The following is a 20,620-nucleotide window of genomic DNA, read 5'->3' as shown; positions in this document are numbered from 1 at the left end:
GTTTCTATAGTTTTGTTAAGTATATGTTTTTGAGGACTTATATTTAAATTGTGGAAATGGATTCTTTGGAAGGCTGAAGATTTCATAGAAACTGGACTTTGCTTTGTTGTTGACAGTTCATTGAAAGGACATTGAGATGTTGTTTAAAAACAGCCTTGCTGGAAGTCATGTGCTTTAAGCAATAAACAACAGAAACCTTGGTGCCCTGGAGAAGATGTTTACAGAGAAGTGACAGGTCAAGGTTTATAGGGGTCAGGAGGCTTGACTCTTGAGATATTGTTTTTGGTTTCACTTTAAACAGTGTGTTGGGATGTGAACTGTTTTGAAGACAATTGGAGAAAACCAGCCAAGAGAGCAGCCACCATCAGCTCACCCTCCTCCATCTCTTTGAGACCTTCTTGAGAACCAAGTTTAAGACGTAAAGAAACTGATGCTGCATTTCTCCTGGAAAGCCTGCTAAATTGATCCTCAACGTTGCCTGAAAAGAACTGCTCTAGAAAGATCCCAGTGATAGCCATCTACGTGTATTTGGGATGCCAAACTTAAAAGGAACAACTGATATCTTTCCATATCTTCTCTTTTTATCTTCAGGAATTAGCAAGTATTTGGCCAAAGTATTCTTATTTGTCTTTTTTGTAGCAGACCTCTGCAGGGAGAATTTCTGTATTTTTTCAGTGTCTGTATGAGTTTGTATGTGGGGAATTTAAAAAGGGGAACTCTCATATTTCAATCTGTGTGTTAATGATTTGCTTCATTACTGCGTTAAGTCTTTTTTATAATAAACTGATAATTTTGTTGTTTATTAAAGAAACCTGGTTGGTGTATTTTATTCTGGGATAAAGAGTAGAGTATATGATTGACTGCATCAGTAACTGGGTAAACATTTTTTTAAAATATGTTGTTACAGGACACCAGAAGTAACAGTACGGAAGCAGGAAGAGAAGCCACTCCATTCGCAGGAGGTGGTGGCATTGTGGTATTGTAACTGTACTAATAACCTACAGACCCAGGGTATTGCTCTGGAAACATGGGTTCAAATCCCACATGGCAGAAGGTGGAATTTGAATTCAATTCATAAATCTAGAATTAAAAGCTAGTTAATGATGGCCCTGAAACCATTGTTGATTGTTGTAAAAACCCATCTGATTCATTAATGTCTTTTAGGGAAAGAAATCTGTTGTCCTTAACTGGTCTGGCCCTACATGTAACTCCAAACTCACAGCAATGTTCACTCAGTTGTATCTAATCACTATGAAGTCAATAAGGTATGAAACCGGACAGACCATCCGGCATCGACCGAGGCACTGGAAATGACAACGGCAAACCCAGCCATGTCGACGTTGCAAACTCCTACTTACTAACATCTGGGACCTTGCACCAAAGTTGGGAGAGCTGTCCCACAGACTAGTCAAGCATCAACCTGATATAGTCATACTCACCGAATCATACCGTACAATGTCCCAGACACTGTCATCACCCTCCCCAAATATGTCCTGTCCCACCAGCAGGACAAACCCAGCAGAGGTGGCACGGCACAGTGGTATACAGTTGGGAGGGAGTTGCCCTGGGAGTCCTCAACATCGACTCCAGACCCCATGAGGTCTCGTGGCATTAGGCCAAACATGGCAAAGGAAACCTCCTGCTGATTACCACCTACCTCCCCTCCCCCCTCTGCTGATGAATCAGTACTTGCAAGAGCTCTTATAAGTATATAAAAAGGAGGAGATTAGCTAAAGTAAACATTAGTCCCTTGGAATCAGAGACAGGAGAAATTATCATGGGGAATGAGAAAATGGCAGAAACATTGAACAAATATTTTGGGCTGCATTTTATGGCTCCCAGGGCCAGAGGCAGGGGGGCATGGAGAATCATGATGGTGGTGTGGGGCTGAAGGCTGTCACCTCCCCATTGCTAACTGATCTTACCAGAAGCAGGATTAGCTGATGATGGCCTTCCCACTCAGTGGCCAATTGAGGCTCTTAAGAGGCCTATTAATGGCCAATTAAGGGCCTCTTCCCGCTGCTGCTGGGATCTTACCAGCAGTGGGGGAGGCAGGGTAGGTGGGGGGGGGGGGCGGGGTGTGCCTCCACTATGTCGGGAGGGAACCTTTTAAAGCAAGGTGCCCTCCCTGCGGGCTTGGGGGTGGAGGTCCCTCGTCCATGGGCAATCTGTGGTCCACAGAGGACACCACCGGGAACCACTTTATCCCCCAGGAACCCCCTCCCTCTGGACTACACGATCATCCCCTTGCCACCCCTCCTTGCCAGGGCCTTCCGGACTGGCCCCTACAACAACGCCTCACCTACCTCTGGTGCGGGGTTCCAATGCTGGGCCTGGGTTCAAGGTCTCTGCAGTACCCACAGTGGCCACCACTCCCAGTGGTGTTGCCGATACTACTGAGCTGCCAGCCCGCTGATTGGCCAGCAGCTCATGAGGCGGGATCCCTGTCTTTAAAGGGACGGGGATCCCGGCTCATGAAACTTTTGATGTAAAAAGACCGGAGGATCACTCGGGGGTGGGGGAAGGAGAAGGGGATCCTTCCCGCGCTGGGAGCCCCGCCTCCTATACAAAGTCCAGCCCTTTGTATCTGTCTTCACAGTAAAAGACACAAATTACATACCCAAAATAGAGGGTTACCAAGGGCCTTAAAGTAATTAATACCAGTAGAGAAAATGTATTGGAGAAATTAAGAGACTAAAAGCTGAAAAATCCTCAGGACTTGATGGCCTATATCCTGAGGTTATAAAGGTAGCTGTAGAGATAGTGGACATACTAGTTACGATTTTCCAAAATTTCTTAGATTCTAGAAAGACCCCAGTGGATTGGAAGTTAGCAAATGTAACACCACTATTCAAGAAAGGAAGGAGAGAGAAACCAGGGAACTACAGGCCAGTTAGCCTGACATCAGTTGTCAGGAAAATGCTGGAATCTATTATTAAGGAAGTCTTAACAACACATTTCGAAAATCATAGCGTGATCAGACAAAGTCAACATGGCTGACAAAAGGGAAATCATGTTTGATAAATTTATTAGAGTTATTTGAGGATGTAACAAGTAGTGTTGTTAATGGGGAACCAGTAGATGTAGTATGCTTGGATTTCCAAAAGGCATTTGATAAGGTGCCACACAAAAAGTTAATAAGCAAAATAAAGGCTCATGGAATCGGGAGTGATATATTAGCATAGATAGAGGATTGGCTAATGAACAGGAAGCAAAGAGTAGTGATAAACAGGGCAGTTTCAAATTAACAGACTGTAACTAGTGGATTTCTGCAAGGATCAGTGCTAGGGGCCTCAGCTATTTACAATCTATATTAATGACTTAGGCAAAAAGACTGAGAGTAATGTATTTAAGTTTGCTGATGATACAAAACTAGGTGGGAATGTAAGCTGTGAGCAGGACACAAAGAGGCTGCAAAGAGATGTAGACAAGTTAAGTAAGTGGGCAACAAGGTGGCAGATGGAGTATAATGTGAAGTGTAAAGTTATTCACTTTGGTAGTAAGGATAGAAAAGCAGAATTTTTTTTAAAAACATGAAACTTGTAAATGTTGACGTTCAGAGGGAATTGGTTGTACTCTTACAAGGAACACAGAAAGTTAGCTTGCAAGTACAGTGAGCAATTAGGAAGGCAAATGTCATGTTGGCCTTTATTACAAGGGGATTGGAGTACAAGAATAAAAAGGTCTTGCTACAATTGTGCAGGGCTTGAGTGAGACCTGGAGTACTGTGCGCAGTTTTGTCTCCATAGCTAAGGAAAGATATACTACTTGCCTTGGAGGCAGTACAGTGAAGGTTCACTAGATTGGTTCCTGGGATGAGAGAGTTGTCCTATGATGAGAGGCTGAATAAATTGGGCCCATAATCTCTAATGTTTAGAAGAATGCAAGATGATCTCATTCAAAGATACAAGATTCTGAAGGGGCTTGACAGGGTAGGCACAGAGATTGGTTCGCCTGGCTGGGGAATCTAGCTGGGAATCTAGAACAAGAGGGCACAGTCTCAGGATAAGGGGCCGATGATTTAAGAGTGAGATGAGGAGAAATTTCTTCATTCAAAGGGTTGTGAATCTTGGGAATTCTGAACACTAGAGGGTTGTGGATGCTCCATCGTTGAATATATTTAAGGCTGAGATAGATTTTTGGTCTCTCAGGGAATCAAGGAATATGGGGAACCGACAGGAAAGTGGAGTTGAGGCAGAAGATCAACCATGATCATATTGAATGGCAGAGCAGGCTCGAGGGGCCATATGGTCTACTCCTGCTCCTATTTCTTATCTTCTTATGTTCTTACACACGGAGTAAGGGGAAACTTGTCAAAGGCCTGTGTGCTGTTTCAAAAGAAGCTGTGGCATCTGCACAGATACTCATTGAGTGTTACCTTCAGATGGTGCAAAAATTAAGGTTCAATGGTAATTTATAACAAATACAGATTAACTACAAATTATTTTTGGCTCCAACTGCTGAATCACATTATTTTTCAAAATATGGGAAAATGTACAAGAAGTGTCAAAAGATAAACATTCCTCAGGGCATGCCCCAACATCTCTAGAAATGTATTTTGTAACATCAGAACTTCCCCTCTCAAAAAATTCTAAACTACTTTTGTTTAAATTGCACTTTAGTTTAAAATTTTCCCAGTGATAACAACTATTGGGATTAGCTGCAGGTTAATCATAACAAGTTCCTATCCCACTGCACTCCCATTGTTACTATTTCTTACAAAATGTTATGCATGATGCTGTTGGTTTTAAGTTTTCATTGAAAAACAAACATTAATAAAAACCCTGAAATCCATCTTCATGAAGAGGAACTTAACTTACACACACTTTGATGCAGCAGTCTTTGTCATATACTTTAATGAGGGCTATTTTTGGTTGTACATTTTTCTGTGTTGTCAGCTTTTCTTAGTTTAGTAGGTTGGCACGTGTGAAGAAAACAAATCACCACTAAGATACCAAGAAATACTGAAGACTAAAATTAAAAGGTTCCACAGCGAGTTTTAACTATGTACTTCGACTGTTGTTGAGATTTTCCTCACTGACATGTCAGTCAAAAGGCTACTTCCACATCATGTTACATTGCTTCTGTTGTGACCTTGCCCGCTTTGTAGATATTTTTTACTTGTTTTCATATTTATTTTTCTCATTTTGTATAAATTATGTATAAATTTCTGTTTACTATATACAATTCGTACTCTTTGGCCCTGACTTGCATTACAAACTTTAACCTGTAGATTTGCAAGGTTACAATAAATAATGTATTAAAATCTGCTTACGCTCTCTCTTTCTCTGGCCCCTGCAGAGATATTTAATGCATTTACGCATATTTCACAATCTATCAAATGGAGACACATCCTCATTTCCTTATGACCATAAAGTGGTCTAACATCTGTTTCTTTTATCTGTCAAGGTCAATAATAAATGTTCTCAGAATGAAGCTTATCCATTGATTTAATTCTTTGGTTCTCTTGGTGTAAATTCAGCATTTTTTTAATGTCAGAGGCTTTGTCTGCACTTCATCAGTGTCTGATTTGGTTTGTTTGCTCAGTTGGGGGTGGTAACATTACTTCACACAATACAAGCGCTGTTAACCTCTTAGTTACTGAAACTCTTCTTCTTCTTCTTTGGCCTCCTTGTCTCGAGAGACAATGGGTAAGCGCCTGGAGGTGGTCAGTGGTTTGTGAAGCAGCGCCTGGAGTGGCTATAAAGGCCAATTCTAGAGTGGCAGCCTCTTCCATAGGTGCTGCAATATTACAATACTCCTTATTTTATCGACGTTGAATAAATACTGTCTAACCTTACAATTGTAATTCACTTCAAAAGGTATTTCCAGTTGCTATTCCCTGGGTTATTAAATGTTTTACACAGATTGTAATTGCAGAGTGTAGTCCTAGACCTGTTGAGGTGAACTCTAGACATGTTCTGAAATAATTGGAGGCTATTTTGGCCAAAGGGTAGAAACGGGAACTAAATGGGTACTGTGCTAATATGACATGCCTGTTTGAAAGTCTGGTTTTAACACACAATTTTGATCCTAATTGCTGATTACCATAACATAAATTTGCCTGGAAGCAATAAACCAGAAACCTGCAGGTTTAGCACTTGTGTGCTGATTAGATGCAATTTTCATGGAGGAATATATTTGTGCTCCTCATGCCCACTTCCACTGAAGGTGTGGAGGGCTCTGGCTGCCACCTAGCAGGAGACCGAGGGAGATGGCACACAGGCTTTTGGGCACAGCACTGATGATCCTGGTGGAAGAGTTCCACAGGAGGAATGATGTCCTCTACTCGTAGGGGGGAAGGATGCTTCCCCCATTCCTCGCCCTCCTGTCGCTGTCTCCTACAGCAGCTGGTGCTGTTCTGCCTAGCCTCATGTTCGCTTCCTATTTCTCTTCCAGACCAAGGGAGACCCCTGCCAAGATGCCCGTGATCAAGCACTCCTTTGCTCCTGAAGGCTCCTATAAGGTGTCCAATAATGTGCAGTACCACAGCACTTTTTCATTTAAGGTGGAGTCCTCAGATAATTTGCAGAATAAATGTTGCTCAAGTGTTGGTGAAGTCTTGATAAAATGTTAGAAAGTCTCCCAATGTGTTTCAGAGATCCTCTTCACAGCTTCAGCAGCAATGAACATGAAATGTTGAGTACCTCTTTAAGTAGTGCTTGAAATTGACATCAATGCTGTGATTATTCACAAGCAGCGACTCAGTATAAGGAGAGGGCATTAGTACAAGCAGTTGCCACCAAAATTCTGTGCAGCCTCCTTAATGAGTGCCAATAGACATTTTAAGTGACAATCAGCCCATGAGCCTCCGGGCGGCCATTTCTGGCATAGGCTTTATACCTTTACGAAGATGGCATCTTGTGCTAAATGCTGGCTAACTCAGCCTTTTTTTATTCATTCATGGCATATGGGGATCGCTGGCTAAGCCAGCATTTATTGCCCATCCCTAATTGCCCTTGTGAAGGTGGTGGTGAGCTGCCTTCTTGAACGGCTGCAGTCCTTGGGGTGTAGGTACCCCATCAATTCTGTTAGGAAGGGATTTCCAGGATTTTGACCCAGCAACAGTGAAGGAACGGCAATATATTCCAAGTCAGGATGGTGTGTGGCTTGGAGGGAAACTTGCAAGTGGTGGTGTTCCCATGCATTTACTGCCCTTGTCCTTCTTGGTGGTAGAGTTCGCGGGTTTGGAAGGTGCTGTCGAAGGAGCCTTGGTGAGTTGCTGCTGTGTAGATGGTACACACTGCTGCCACTGTGCATTGGTGATTTAGGGACTGTATGTTGTGGATGGGGTGCCTATCAAGTGGGCTGCTTTGTCCTGGATGCTGTCGAGCTTCTTGAGTGTTGTTAGAGCTGCACCCATCCAGGCAACTGGAGAGTATTGCATCACACTCCTGACTTGTGCCTTGTAGATGGTGGACAGGCATTGGGGAGTCAGGAAGTGAGTTACTCGCCACAGAATTCCCAGCCTCTGACCTGCTCTTGTAGCCACAGTATTTATGTGGCTACTCCAGTTCAGTTTCTGGTCAATGGTAACCCCCCCAGGATGTTGATAGTGGGGGGTTCAGTGATGGTAATGCCATTGAACATCAAGGGGAGATGGTTAGATTCTCTCTTGTTGGAGATGGTCATTGCCTGGCACTGGTGTGGCAAGAATGTTACTTGCCACTTACCAGCCCAAGCCTCGACGTTGTCCAGGTCTTGCTGCATCTTGACACGGGCTGCTTAATTATCTGAGGAGTCGCGAATGGTGCTGAACATTGTGCAATTGTCAGCAAACAACCCCACTTCAGACCTTATGATGGAGGGAAAGTCATTGATGAAGCAGATGAAGATGTTTGGGCCTCGGGACAATACCCCGAGGAACTCCTGCAGTGATGTCCTGGGACTGAAATGATTGACCTCCAACAACCACAACCATCTTCCCTTCTGCTAGGTATGACTCCAACCAGCGGAGAGATTTCCCCACCGATTCCCATTGACTCCAGTTTTGCTAGGGCTCCTTGATGCCATACTCGGTCAAATGCTGCCTTGATGTCAAGGGCAGTCACTCTCACCTCACCTCTGGAGTTCAGCTCTTTTGTGCATGTTTGAACAAGGGCTGTTAAGAGGTCAGTAGCTGAGTGGCCATGGCAGAAGCCAAACTGAGCGTCAGTGAGCAAGTGCCCCTTGATAGCATTGTCAACGACCCCTTCCATCACTTTGCTGATAATTGAGAGTAGCCTGCTTTGCGGTAATTGGCCAGGTTGGATTTGTCCTACTTTTTGTGGACAGGACAACTTAAGACCCCATCTTGGCTACCTCAGTGGATCATTAGCGCCTGATCATGCTGCTGAAAATCACCTCCCGTTATATTTCATTTTCATGTCAAACCATTCTATTCATCTACATCTACCTACCTTTATGTATAATTTAAAAATAGCATGGCTGCACATCACACTTCCTGTGTCACATTTTGGTGTCATAATCATTCAAATTTCATATTCATATAACAGTGAGGTAGCAGAACTCTAATTATGAACACTGAAGAGAATCTACCAATAAAACAAAACTAAACCAATTAAATTACACAAAATTGTTTTTTTCTTCATAATCCCGTGGCTACAACAAATCAAAACTCAATAATGATTGTCATGCAGGCCCCAACCTGCCAAAAATGAGGAATATTAATTTCACCACATGAACATTAATTTTAAACTGTTACTAGAGTGAAGAAAGAACTGGTTAAAAAAACCCACAAGGGATCCTTGGCTGGAGAGACATTTTTGCACATTAACAGACAGTACTTGGAAAGGAGAAAGGGGCTATTCCCTGCTCCAATTTAATCCACAATTGACTTTTGATTACCAGACGTTGTGGGTGGAGGAGCTCACATTCCAGGTTAACTGCTAAAATGGCTGAATACACAGAAGACGTGGTCAGACCAGTTTAGTCACATGACTAACTGGCTGTTGCAGAGTTTTGAACTGAGAGTTTTAAACTGGCCACAGATAATTTGAACCCAGAAAGTTCCTGGCTCCTGGATTGAGAACATCTCTCTCCTGTCTGCTCATCTCTTTCTCACCAGCTTTGGAATCCATTGAAGACACGGGAACCCCAAGAGAGAAACATCTCCTACAGTGAACAAGGTTTAAGAAGAATACAGGGCCCCAGCGAAAAGCAAGAATTACTTATAAGCAAGAACTACCTACAAAAGGACTCCACAGTGAGCTTGAAGCACAGTAACAAGAAACTCTTCAGATATTGCCTCAAACCTCTCCACTTTATTTTTCTTCTGCTCTTTTCTGTCTCTATTTGCATGTGCGTATCATATATACATGATAGCGTGGGGCGCGGTGTGTATCTGTAGGTGTTAATTGAATTAGAGTTTAAGTTGAAGTTTAATAAATTTCATTTTTCTTCTTTAAACCTAAGAAAGACTGTTGGTGCTCATTTCTTTGCCTTATAATTGGAAAGTGGTGAACAAGGATTAACAAGGGGAAGTTCAAAACACAGTGTGTTTAAAAATAAAGCCCTGTTACAGTAAGACCAGGTGAAGGCTGAAAGGGAACCCTAGACACCTTTCTTACCTGGTCTTAACACAATAAAAAAGGAAGCAGGCAGTGTGAAACTCCAACCTGCCATGGTCTATGCTTTAAACATTCCTTATTGCAAATCATTCCATGCTCCAACAACCCTTTGTATGAAGAAATTTCTCCTAATCTCTTCCAGTATCTTGGCCTAGCTCTCAAGTCCATTAATCTTCCAAAAAGTAATCTTACATTTATCAAATGCCTTCTGAAAATTATCTTCAACTCGCTCTCTGTCCCTTTATCCATCCCTCATTTGATTCTATTTTCTTTCTCCCTATCTCTCTTGGTATGTCTTTCTTTCACTTTCTCATTATGCCTGGTACTCTGTATGTCTCTTCCACACTTTCTCATCTCCCTTTATAGCTTCCTTTCTATCTCTCCATCGGAAATGGTTTCCCTGTTTCCCACATGTGATTATGTTCCTCACATATTATCTCTCCCACTCCCTCATGCACTGTGCATCTATCCGAACACTATCTCTCTGTTTTGCACAGTTTCTGCCCTTCACACAGTGGCTCTGCCTCTCCCTCAGAAAGCATTTGTTTCCCTCTCAGTCTGTCCCTCACTAACACTGTTTATCTCATTCCCTCATGAACAGTCTTTTCCTCATAACCTATCTTTCTATGCTCCCAATGCATCCTCTGTCATCTCACATGCACTGTCTCTCTCTCTTTCTTATAATCAACATCACTCTGCCTCTCACTACCTCATGATCAGTCGTTGTCTTTATCTCGGTATACTTCATGCTCTCTCGCTCCATCTCACGCACAGCACCTCTATCTACCTCATTGTACATTAGAGGCTGTATCCATCTCTGTGTCATGCACTGTCTCTCTACTTGTCCTGTTCTCTCCAATTACAGTGTGATTCGGGCTGCAAGTAATTCTTCACCAGCCTTCTTGTAAACAACATATATTCAGCAAGCCCCACAAACTTTGTGGTAGAATGTTTACTCGAGTTAGGAATATATCTTTTCCCCAAGATATGAGAAAAATTCCAGTGTTTTGCTTGATTATCTTTGAGAATCATGTAGTATTTATTTATTCAGGAAATTAAGTAGGTGGAGTAGAATCTATGATAAAGCAAATTACACAAGATCTATGTGGCCGTGGTGAACTGAATAGCTTTTTTGTGTCTCATGCATTTCGTAACTTCTCATGAGCAGGTCAACTATGGTGCATTAACCACAGGTACTGGATACTCTTTGGTTCTGCATGCCATAAGCAAAAGTACTTAGAAAAATCTGACAGGAAAGATGATTCACGTGTAAGCCACATGACCCCCATTTTACAATTGCTAATTAAGTATAGTCTTTATAAGTTGTGCAGGTAGCCAATTCCCTTCTTCACAGTTAAGAGATATTAGAAAGTACAACTTGCACACACAATTTCACTGCACAAGGTTGTGAAAAGGTGAGCAGCTATAAATTTCACACACTGAAATGTTTATTGAGGGTCACAAAAAACGTTAACAGATGCAGTTGGCTTGCCTTGTGCAAGTCCACTTTTCATACAAGCACTATACTAAAGTTCACTTGTATTTTTTGCTTCATAAAGATCACATGCAATTCAATATTAGTTCAGTAACCCGCTCTGGATATTATCAGCACTTACCTTTAGTTAACAGTCACTCTACAGTTAACAAACTATCTTTGATTTGTGGGTAATGAGATGAGCAATTTGCTGGGAGAATTCAAACCTTTAAAGGTTTTTCCAAGTATTCATTATTTCACATTCATTCACTGGTGTGGCACTGGAGATAATTTTGTGAAATGAAAGAGGCAAAAGGTACAAATGGTCCATTGCTGCATTTTTAAATAGGGTAAGCTTTCAGAATCATCAAAACCTTTAGGATGGTGTTGATCTTGCAACAGCAGAGTGAAAGGGGAGCCAAAGACAGTGGTAGCTCATCATACTGAATTACTAGCACATTGACATGCGTTCCAATTTTCAGGTGGCCTGCATCCTGGAGGTCTCATACACATGTGCAAATAGGGGTCAAGTGATGTCATTTAGAATCCAATGCCATTTTAATCATTGCTTTTGCTCCCACCCACCTGCCATGAGTAATACAAACTGGAAAATAGCCATCTTGAATGATAGCAGCGGAGGAACCCTTTAACAATCTGATAAAGCTTTTGGAGACATTTTTATCTTGTAGTCATTTATGGGTTTTCCACCTTAACGGTTCTAAAGTCTTAAGTAGTTGCTGATGTAGGTTCTGCATTCATGTCTGCCGCTCTGCAGCGCTGCTTTAAGTTCCTTGCACTAAGTACACCTCCCCTATAAGACACTGCATGTGAGCATATCCAGCGAACAACTGGTTTATCCGGTCATTGCCAGATCTGGCGGGAGTACATCGAGCACTATCAGATCCTGCTGTCTCCTGCCAAAACTGCACAACACTCCACAACCACACTGGAAAAGAAAGATGAGCCCCCAGCTTCCTTTCCCAACTACCAACCATCTCCTTAAAACTTGCTGAGCGCCGCAGGGATTGGTGCTTGCAGCTGAGGGAATGCGAAGCATGTTTAGCACACAGGCAATGAAATTCATGAAGAAAGACTGGCATGCAGCAAGTGGTGCATTATAACATTTTTTTCTACATGTATGTCTCCCCTCCACCCTCACCTCTGACAACAAACGTAAGAAAAAAACTCATGGACCTCTTTGTAACTCAGTTTGAGATCATTAATCCAATTGCCTCTGCTGCACCCCTCCCTTTCCCTGCCGTAGCCCTAAACTCACACCTTTCTCTAGTCTCTTTCATATCTTCCCTCATGCCCTCTCTGAGCTCATCTTGTCCGTGAGACCCACCTCCCACCCTCTCAACCCTATTCCTAAAAGCTGACCACCCAACTTCCCCTCCTAGCCTCCACGCTAGCTGATATTAGAAACGGCTGCCTCTCCTCATGTTCTGTCCCCTCACTTCACCATCTTCACCCCTCTCCTCAAAACAAAACATCCTTGACCCCTCTGTCCTTGCAAACTATTATCTCAATCTCTGTTTTCTCTCCAAAGTCCTTGAACATGTCTCCTCCATAATCCATGCCCAGTTTCTCCACAACTCCATGTTTAACCTCTCCAATCTTGAAACTCTCCCATTACATTTCTACCCCTGCCAAAGTATTGAAATGGCTCTGAGCAAAGTTACAAATGAACTCTTCTGACACTGTAACCATCATGCACTATCCCTCTTCACCCTTCTCAGTCTGGGTGGAGTCTTTGACATAGTCGACTACACCATCCTCCTCCAACACCTCTCCTCCATTGTCCAACTGAGCGGAACTTCCCAGAGATGGTTCCACTCTTAACTATTCAGTCATACCCAAAGAATCATCTGCAATGGCTTCTCTTCCCACCCCTCCACCATTATCTCTGGATTTTCCTGAGGATCTATCCTTGACTGCCTCCTGTTTCTCATTTACATGGTGCAGCTCATTGATATCATCTAAAGGCACAACACCAGGTTCCATATATATGTTGACTACACCCAGCTCCACCTCACCACCACCTCTCCTGAACCCTCTGTGGCATCGTCTGTCTCTGCCCTGCCACAGCTCATCTGCTGCTGAAACCCTCAGCCATGCTTTTGTTACCTCCAGATTACCAGATTCGACTATTCCAATTCTCTTCCACCCTCCAGAAATTTGAGTTCATCCAAAACTCTGCTGTCCATATCCTAACTTGCACCAAGTCCCATTCACCCATTACCCTTGTACTCACTGACCTACAGTGGGCCACCAATGCTTCAATTTTAAAATTCAGATCTTCCTGTTCAAATCCCTCCATGCCTTCACCCCTCCCTATCTCTGCAACCTCCTCCAGCTCTAAAATCCTTTGTGAACCCTGTCTTCTCCAACTGTGGCCTCTTGTACATTGCCCACTCCCATCTCCCCACCATTGGCAGCTGTGTCTTCAGCTGTCTAGGTCCTGACCTCTGGAATTCCCTCCCTAAACCTCTACCTCTTTCTCCTCCATTAAGGCGTTCAGTAAAACCTACTTCTTTGAACAAGCTTTTGGTCACCTGTCTCCTTCTTTAGCTTCGTGTCAATTTTGTGGCTTGGTGTCAATCCTTGGGACGTTTTTCTACATTAAAAGTGCTACATAAATGCAAGTTGTTGTTGTTGAAGTGGCAAAATAACACAAGGGCTAACCTGCCTTTGCAAACACAATGAGATTACAAGAAAAGCTCTGCCTTATCATGCAAGTGTGCAGGGCAAAATCACAAATCGCCCTTTATTTCGAGTACCCCTGCACAAATACAACAAAGGTGCTGTTAAGGCACAGCCAGTTATCTCATTAAAAGACAAGAGAAGAAGAAGCAGCGGTAAGCTAATCACTTATTCATATCTTGGCTTTTGCTTCTGACGTACCATTTGTGTTTGCGCTGCTGTGGTTTGGGGGCGGATGTTGCCTTGAAGTCCCCTCGTCTGGCTTTACTCCAGTTCAGTTTGCAGTAAGCACATTGTGCATTTCACCGCCCCCCCCCCAAACTCCCTTTCAAACATTTTACACAGCTGGACGGCTGCAAAACGGGCACGAAGAGGGGGAAAATAAAGAGTTTAATTAAAATATAAGACAGCCAACAGAACTGTTCTCATTCAAATGTACGTTCAGTTGCAGAGGGAAATCCGCTCCACGCCGAGATCTCGATGGATTTGCATCCGCGGTGCGGTGAAACTGACGAGTTCGTGAATTGCTTCGTTCGATGAATAAAATATTTTGCAATTGGCTGCAGGAGCTTCTGATGACTGTTGCTGTTGGCATCTCACACTCTCGCTGTCTGCAGCGAGTGTAAGTTACGGTAGGTGAAAAGGAATATATATCTTTTCAGCGGACAAACAGTGTTTTTAATTGCTGCTTTGCATGATGAAGCCGTGTGTGATTACAAGGGGTAGATAGCCAGAGAATATCACAGTAAAAGCTGAGCGAGGTGTTAAAAGGGGTAGGATTGTCTTGGAAATTAGATGCAGTCATAAAGAGCTTTTCCTCTCTCAAGCAACGAGGAGCCATATCTTGGCTGAATTTAAAGCAGGAATGTTGGGACTCGATTTTTAGGGCCAACTGGGAATGCTTACTCTGGCACTCCAGTTTTGCATTGAAAAATGCATTAAAATACAACGGTGTGCAGTTCCAAATTTGAACAGAGTACAATTAATCAGTTTTACCGCCATTTTTGGAGAAAGTTTATTTGAAAGGTCGGTGCTAATTTCATCCCATGAATGCAGCTGAATCCGTGTTTAAAAGTCAATGTGCATCATTAAACATGAGGTTGAAATATTTCAGCATGAATATTTAACCAGACTATGTTTTGTAGTTCATTGACTACTAAGCAGGGTGACTTCAGTGAACTGGGTGGTACAGCAGGTTAACATGCAGTCCTTGCATCTCTGGGAACCTGAGTTCAAGTCCAAGTCAGACTGAAGTAAGGTCTCATTTCTCTGAAGACTGTGAGAGGTAAACTGGAAATGAGATTTGGCCAATATGGAACCTGGGTGGGTTTATAGCCCTGAAGTAAACACTAGATTGTTACTAACTCAGAGACCAGAAAGATAGCTGCTGTGTGACAATGTCACACTAATGCAGCAGGGGGCACTGTTCTGAGATGGTGGGTTAAGATGGATTGTTGTGAAAGAGAGGGTTTTATTTCCTGCATCAAGCTGCAGTGTTCCTTACCTTGGAGCACTTGGCACTAACATTGGATCACAAAATTGTTAAATTTCCTGACACTGACAATTTACTTTCATAAGCACAAAAAAATCATCCGAATCGATACATTATGAAGGCAGAGTGAATTTGAAGAGCAGATTGTTCTTTGTTCATTAGCAAACCAGACTCTTTATAACTTTAGCCCCATAATATCAATCTTCTGTTAGCAATGCCTAATTCAGGCTGACAGCCCAGTGCAGTACTGAGTGGGTGCTGCACTTTCAGACGTCCTATCTTTTGGACGAGATGTTAAACTGAGGTGCAATCTGCCCAATAATGTGAATGGAAAAGATTCCTTGGCAATATTTTGAAGAAGAGCAGGTGTGTCCTGGCCAATATTTATCTCTCAACTTGCATCATCAAAACTGATTATCTGGTCATTATCTCATTGCTGTTTGTGGGACCTTGATGTGTGCAAATTGGCAGCCATGTTTCTTACAGTACAATAGTGACTATACTTCAAAAGTACTTAATTGGTGGTAAAGCACTTTGGGATGCGCAGAAGGTATGAAAGGGGCTACATAAATAGAAGTTCTTTCTGTTACAGTAGTATAAATAATATTCTTAGTTAAAGCTAAAACTGATGGTGAATTTGAGATGCTAGGCTGAAAAACTGTGCCAGCATGTTTTTAAAAATTACATTTTGGCGTCACTACACACCCATGAAAGTATTCAAGAGAGTCTGGGAATGCATGTAGAGGACAGCTTTTCACATCATAATACTCCTAAATTCTGGATTGTAGTTTGGACTTTTGAAGAGCATGAAGTTGTCTTGATCATGTCTTGCCAGACATTGTCCCCTCAACCAATAACATCAGAAATAGATTTACTGGTCATTCATTGCATTGCCGTTTCTGAAATATTGCTGTCCCATTCTCCAAAATAATAACAATTGCAGTAATGCAGTGTACATTTCAGAGGTGTGAGTCACTTTTTCTTGGGAACTTGCTCAGGACAATTCCTAAACCTCTTAAATTTACATTCCAATGGAAGCTTCTATCCGAACCACCCGTACAGCCCCCATAATATTGATGCCAAATTGGTTCTACATGTTTACAAATTTGGACTGAAGTTGGCTACTGAAAATTAAACAGGAGAATGTGTTTTATGCATGACAATAAAATATTACCACCATAAAATAACCTGTTTAAAACAATTACTCCACTGTAAAGAGAGCAAATTAGTAAAATACCATAAAGGCAAAAATTATAACTTGCGTATGTGTTAATCACATGGAAATTCAGACACTCAATTACAGCCGTATAGCTGAGGACACATGAGCAATATCCTCAAAACTTAGATTATACCATGAATAGTACATTTTTATCAATCTAGGTGCTGGCCACCCAAATTTGAAATCCAATTACATTTCTGCTCCATCATGTTGCACTTTGCACCAATGTGTACTTCTTCTGGTAAACTTACTTATGCAGTATTGTCTCATTAAAAGAGAACCATAGGGATGCATTTCAAGACTGTCCTGCATCAAAGTCTTTTAATAGTGTGAAGCACTATGCTAACAAAAAAACATTTAGCATAGGCCTAAGGCTGTCACTGCCATCCCGTTGCCTACCTGCAATGAGTCTATATCTTAATCATGCTGGAAATACTCAGCAGTACAGGCAGGATCTATGGAGAGAAAAACAGAGAACTAATGAAAGGTCACAGGCACCTGAAATGTTAACTCTGTTTTTTCTCTCCATAGATGCTGCCTGACCTGAATATTTCCAGCATTTTCTGTTTTTGTTTCAGATTTCCAGCATCCGCAGTATTTTACTTTTGTATATCTCAATCATACTGTCTTGGAGACAGATCACACTTTTCCTAGTATCCAGTTACAGATCTGGACTGCAGAGGAAAATAGTAACTCCCCAACTGAAGTAGTTTCATGGTCTAGAAAGATTGAGGCAAAAAAAAAATTAAGTAATGCATGAATTTATTACCAATATACAAAAGTGAGAGAGTTTGCAAATGTGTAACTGGGGTGGTGGTGGGGCTTGGGGGGGAATTGGGTGTTCACTAATCCTATACCAGCTGTGCCGACATGACATCTGGCTTTATAAATGGAACAGATTGCTGTGAGAGCATAATCAAAATGTAGGTGAGTCACCCTTACATCAGCATTGTACAGTAACAAAGTTCACCAAAAAACAGCCTTCAAAACCTCATAAAACGCAATTTTGCATTTTGACTGTCATGTATAGTGCAATAGATATCTGTTTCTGTCTCTCTGTCTATCTGTCTCGCTCTCTCTCTCTCTCTCTCTCTCTCTCTGTCTGTCTCTCTTTCTTTCTTTTCTTCCCATCTGTCATTGATGCGTTCCTCAAAACTGTTTATATGTAAAACAGATTGGTTCATTTAGCAAATGCAAACTACCCTCAGGTGCAAAATAACGAAAATTAGAAACTGTTTACAAACTTTATACACAAGGTTGTCTGAGAGTCACATGAAAGAACATCATTGTGAGGAGTATGTAAAAGAAAGTGGGTTTAACATGGTTTTAAATGATGGAGGTATAATTAGTGTGTATTTTATCAAGGTCTAGGTATATCACATTGTTATGAAGAGAGAGGTGTGTTGCAACAATAGTGTCTGATGTGGTTTCTCAATTAATGAGGGATCTATAAATATATGTCACATCAGAAAGAATTAATGTGAAGGCCATGTCATTGATATGGATTGTGGTTGTTATAGCAAGTCATCTCTCTAATTGTTCTGCATATGGTCTTCCTCCCTTTCATGCCAAGAATGTTGGAGCAAAATTCTGCAGCACTAGGGCTGATTTGCTCCTGAGGGGGACCCTGTGAAAGGCACCTCCATTGAAAACTCCTTCCAAAGTTCCAGAGACAGCAATTTGTCAATTCAAAAAAAGAATTATTTTAGAAAATCCTGTGTTCTTGAACCCATGACCTTCTGACTCTGAGGTAAATCAATCATTAAAATAAAAGCAAAATTCTGCGGATGCTGAAAATCTGAAATAAAAACAGTGCTGGAAATACTCAGCATATCAGGCAGCATCTGTGGAGAGAGAAACAGAGTTAATGTTTCAGGTCCATGACCTTTCATCAGAATGGGCAAAGGTTAGAAATGTAACAGGTTTTGAGCAAATGAAAGGGGTGAGGGAGGGTGGGGAAGAAGAAGGACAAAAGGGAAGGTCTGTGATAGGGTGGAGGCCGGGAGAGATTAAATGACAACGATGTCATGGAATAAAAGGCAAAGGGAGTAGTAATACGTGTAGTAAAAGACAGCATTTGTCCAGAGAGTATTCATGGCAGAATAATGAACAGCTCTGCCCAATAGCAGAAACATGAAAAACAAGTTTAAGACTGGCACATCAGTCATTTGCAGATTAATATAAAGTAATATGTTTATAAATTTTGAAGTGGTGATTTATATCACAGTAGTTTAGCACTGCAACAAAAGTTAAACCAGACAAGATTGATCAATTTTTTTTTTGTTCTGTGATTAACTCTTAGACTGCCAGCACTTCGAGGGAACTTCTGGCTCTCTCAGCTGGCCAAGTTTTGGAGATTTCAACTCAGCAAGGATGCTACGGAGTATGTTGGGGGTGGGGGGGGGGGCGTTGATATTGATTCCATTGGTGGGCTGCTGAATAGTTGCACTGCTCTGTCCTAGATGGTATTCAGATTTTTTAATGTTGATGCACTGCACCATCCAGGCAAGGGATGAGTATTCCACTGCTCCTCTGACTTGAGACTCGTAGATGATGGACAACCTTTAAGAGATCAGGAAGTAAGCCACTTACTGCAAGAGCACTCCGCCCTTCTCTTGTCCTAATGAGCTTTAGGCCAATGGTCGCCTCTAAAGATACTGATGGCAGGGGACTCAACAATGGTGGTGCCAGTGAAGGTCACAAGGAGATGGCTGGTCTTTCTCCTGTTCACTATGGCCACTACCTGGTATGTATTGGCACAAATGTTACCTGTCATTTGTTAGTCCAAGCTAGGATGTTATTCCAGGTCCTGCTATGGGTTACTTTCACTATCAGAGGAGTTGTGAATGAAGCTGAACATGACTTAACAGTGATCTGAAAACAGCACATCATCTGACTTAACACGCAGTGCAACAGCAGTTCTGCTAGTATGTGCACAAAGTCGTCTTGTTGCAGATGCAAAAAATATTTTTTTAATTATAAAATAAAACTAGTTATTTCCTTAGGCTGCTAATCTGCAGAGAAATAATCACTCGTTTAATTGCTTCAGAATGTACCTAAGAGGAATAGATTCTCGAATTGACCTGAAGTTCCACCAATTTACAGCACTTGGATCTTGTGACCTTAAAACAACAGGCCAACTTACACGCAACTACACAATAATGCATATTATATGACACAGTGCTCCTGTCCTTAAAAAAGAGCATATTCTGAACTTTCCATAAGCATGTCGCCATTTCTAAATAGTGATTTATATTATGGCCTTTTAAAGTTTTATTTCCTTGCAAAAAGGTTAAATGTCTATAACACTGTTTTCTAGTGCTTCGGAGGTCCAACAATGTGTTCTGAAATCAAGACTCATTCTCGAAAAGTAGCCACAGATTGACTGAACACTGGCTCTAAAAAACAGTTTTTCATACAGGGCATTAGATCAAGCTGGTCATGTCACTGAAATGATTAAGATGATCTCTTGAAGTCTTTTTCAGTGCAACATCAGGCACTGCTGGATCACTGGATGAACAGAGACCTGCTAAAATAGTTATCTGGTTCCAGCATTCCAGGGGTTAAAAGTTGCAGAGAAATGATCAAGTGCTACTTTTGATCATTTGCCCCAATTTTCTGCTCTCTCCTGAGGAGATACATTTTCCTATCATAAGGTCCCACAGTGCTGACAGTCCCGTCGTGCCTCTACCAAATAACCATTCTTGACAGTGAGGATAAATGGTGAATGTTGCCAGCCTTTTTTTAACCATGGAGGGGCTCACAACTGCGCCTAATTTTGCCTTTGCCTAAAGTAACATCCAGATACGGGATCAGGAAGTTAACTGCTGCCCTATTGGGTGCAAAAAATTTAATACACACACCAATAATGCGCCATTATCCATTGGGAGAACCACAATTATTGTACTTAACTCTTACTGTACCATGAAGAAATTTGTTATGATCATGGTTTGGAAACTGCTGCTGCTACTAACTTTACTCATTCAACATCAGACCTGTCCAAGTTTAACAGATCCGTATGCAACAAGTATTGCTTTTGTCACATCTGTAACATGACCAGAGCAATTTTTATGTCTCGTATATAACTGACCTTTACAACCAATAGAAAGGAACAATTTTCTTCAAGTTATTCCCACCATTCATTATAGTAACTGCTTAGGAGA

At 41.8% G+C, this 20,620-nt stretch overlaps 1 protein-coding gene across 1 annotated transcript in view; it reads left to right on the top strand.

Moving 5' to 3' along the window:
* Positions 1 to 14,014: 14,014 nt before the first annotated feature.
* Positions 14,015 to 20,620, top strand: part of LOC137379669 (proline-rich protein 5-like) — a 185,655-nt gene continuing 179,049 nt past the window's right edge. Inside the window, exon 1 of the mRNA XM_068050840.1 lies at positions 14,015 to 14,378. The gene's annotated coding sequence lies outside the window, so the exon portion shown is untranslated. The remainder of the gene's footprint in view (positions 14,379 to 20,620) is intronic.

This window comes from Heterodontus francisci, chromosome 18 (genome assembly GCF_036365525.1).
Source record: "Heterodontus francisci isolate sHetFra1 chromosome 18, sHetFra1.hap1, whole genome shotgun sequence".
NCBI classification, from domain to species: domain Eukaryota; kingdom Metazoa; phylum Chordata; class Chondrichthyes; order Heterodontiformes; family Heterodontidae; genus Heterodontus; species Heterodontus francisci.
Note: the sequence above shows the minus strand (reverse complement) of the source record. Positions and strands in the feature narration are given on the sequence as shown.